General features: G+C 37.9%; 1 long non-coding RNA gene across 1 annotated transcript; it reads left to right on the forward strand.

The window, feature by feature from the left end:
- The first annotated feature begins 70 nt into the window (after window positions 1–70).
- On the forward strand, window positions 71–2,803 carry LOC123172762 (uncharacterized). Its single transcript, XR_006485703.1, has 3 exons — window positions 71–285; window positions 370–477; window positions 599–2,803. It is a non-coding gene; the product is annotated as an uncharacterized lncRNA (long non-coding RNA).
- Window positions 2,804–2,809: the final 6 nt, after the last annotated feature.

Here is a 2,809-nt window from a genome sequence, read left to right on the forward strand (position 1 = left end):
GGAATGTCCTACCCATCTTAAACTTCACTCAGCCTTGTTACACTTGACCCTTTAATTTCCTAGAAAATTTCGTCTTTGTTTGTGCAAATATTGTTTTATTTGTCATACTCTTATACATTGAAGTTACATTTTGTCCTACAGACTGATGGCCAAAGAAGATTGGGGAAGTTCCACTATGTTCCTACAGACTGTTGGCCAAAAAAGATTGGGGGAAAATAGCTCTGGAGAAGGATTGAGATGAAAATGGGATTGGGATCTCACTTCGCAATGCATTGAAGAATCATGGTAGAACTTTTTATATTGCTGACTGAGATGGCAATTAGGATTTATTGCTTTTTACTAATTTTTTATTTTTTCTACTTTGCTCAGATAATTTATACAGCCTGTTCTTTCTTTAGTACCAATGAATAACTTGGTTACACAATATACTTGAAGATTGCATTAGGAACAAAATGCTTAGCAGACCAAACTAATTAGGTAAGCTGAGAGCTGATTGGTCTAACCCTAGAATAATTGGTTGCCAGTCATAGAATCATCTTGTACTGTTGTACATAACTAATTTTGACTTGAACTTTGGTGTGGTCGTGTATCTTTGAAGTTTTCTGGAGACAGACTACTCTTGCATCATTATGTGCAACCCACATGTATCTCACTCGGCGAGACATGCACAACTATGCCACATCTTTACATGTAAGTTTGTTTTGCTTAGCCATGGACAGTGAGGTCCCCCTTCTCTTCATTCCCAGTTCATTTATTTAATATCAATATCTTTACTCTAGGATTTATGTCCTTGCCAACTCTACAATTGTTCATTGCACACTCAGAGTCTAGATATTGAATTAGCTACTTTTGCGATCCCTGGACTATACGAGTCAAGTATTTCTGGATTGCCCATTTTTCAGCTGAGTTAAGGCTTTTTCTATTGTTTGCAAATGAAAATTATTTGATGTACCCCTGGTATGATACAAGAAGAGTTTGCTCTTTCCCTTTGTAAAATTTTCTGCACACGATGTTGTCGAGGATGATTTCAGAATTTATATGCTCATTGCTTCCATTGCTTCTTTCCCCATTAACTGATATTAGACAGTGGTCTATAAATGTTGCACCTAACTCTGTTTTCCAAGGAAATACGAATGAAGTTATAGTACTTGCAAACTGCGACTCTTCGCTGAACAAGAAAAGTAAAAATGATAACATATCAGGCAGTAAAATTACATGGCTGATCTCTGTTTTGTGCATGTCAGGTGAGCATTATGAGTTGTTCTACTTCCCTTAAGAGAGTGTACTTTCCTCTCATCAGATGCTCACTCTGGAATTAACAAATTTTTTGTGATGTAACCTGTTCTTAGTTTTGATGCCTTACCGTCTGCCTTCTCCTCTCCTTTATGTTGTTTTTTGTAAATTATTTGTCTAGGCTACTACCATAACTTGTTGGTTTAGTTTAGGTGTGTAGGAAGAATTTGCAGATGAATCACGCTATCAGGTTTAGGCGTGCACATGGCCACTAATAATAATAAAAATTGATATTTGATGAAGCCATCATCATGTCATGTAATTACTTGCAGAACAACTATATTGTTTTTTGGGGCGGTAAAGCGGAAACGATAGGACTCTGCAACTCATGTGAGTGTTGTTTGATTATTTACTTTTTCAAGCGTGTGGATGTCGTTGGCATGTTTAGTATACGCACGAAGATATGCAAAGTGTAAAAGTGGTTTCCTGGGAACGTCATATTTTTTTCTCCTGGGAACGAATGAACTGTTCGTCAGGGAGCGATCACCCCACCGAACGTTTTTGTTCGATCTGGGGGAGGAGCTGGAGCGAACGATTCACCCCAGGCCCCCATGCAAACAGTTGCCCATGCAGGCAAAAACAGAACCCTGATTGGGCCTTTACGACCTCCAATTAGGCCAAAAAATGGCCCAGTTTTTTGTGACGCCTCAACACTTGGGTCATCACTCGAGGTTATCGCTTTTGAGTTTCAGGTGATATTTTTTTAATTGATTTTTGGGAAATCATGATGCTAAATATATGGATTGTGTCAGTTAGCTAATCTATTGGCTCTTTGATGTGTATGATGACATGATGGCAATGAAAATACATTTTCGAACTGAAAGTATTTGTGTAGTTTAATTTTGACAGAGTATAGGAGCATACTCAATGTCTTCCGCTTTGTGTATGATGGCGGCTTTTCTTGCTTATAGTAATCAGCTAAATAAATATGTGGGCATTTAAAAATATCTTTGCAATTAGGCCAGGCGTGAGAAAAAAAATTCAAAGACGACGATCTCTTTTGGTGTATTTCTATTCTCCCTGTTCCAAATCTTTTTGTTTGGATGCCACCGGCACACCACATGTTGTTCTGAAGATATCATGCTATGGGACTTTTCAGCAGAATCAAAACAAAAGGAAGCTATGGTGTTACTTGCATCTCAGTTTTCACATTCTTCTCAGGTTTCACAAAAACATAAACATGATTGGATGGGCGTCCTTGCCGGCGACCTCGCTATCTCCAACCCATCCACAGGTATTGCAGCTCCTTCTCATCCAATTTATTCACTTTTCGTCCTCTTTGCTGTGATTTGGTGGTTGAAATTAATTCGTCTGGATAGGGAGGAGCAATTCACTAATCATTTACACCATGTATACTTCATTTTATTTCATGTATAATCTGTATAAGAAAGAAAAGTGGGGTAGCTCCTCCGTTTCAGTGCTTTAGCCTGAAAAATATTGAGTTTCCCTTCAGATAATTTGAGTGATGTTGATATGATAGTTAATCATATAACCTCCATTTCATGTATAACATTAC

The sequence above is a fragment of the Triticum aestivum genome, unplaced genomic scaffold (assembly GCF_018294505.1).
Source record: "Triticum aestivum cultivar Chinese Spring unplaced genomic scaffold, IWGSC CS RefSeq v2.1 scaffold82330, whole genome shotgun sequence".
Classification (NCBI taxonomy): Eukaryota; Viridiplantae; Streptophyta; class Magnoliopsida; order Poales; family Poaceae; genus Triticum; species Triticum aestivum.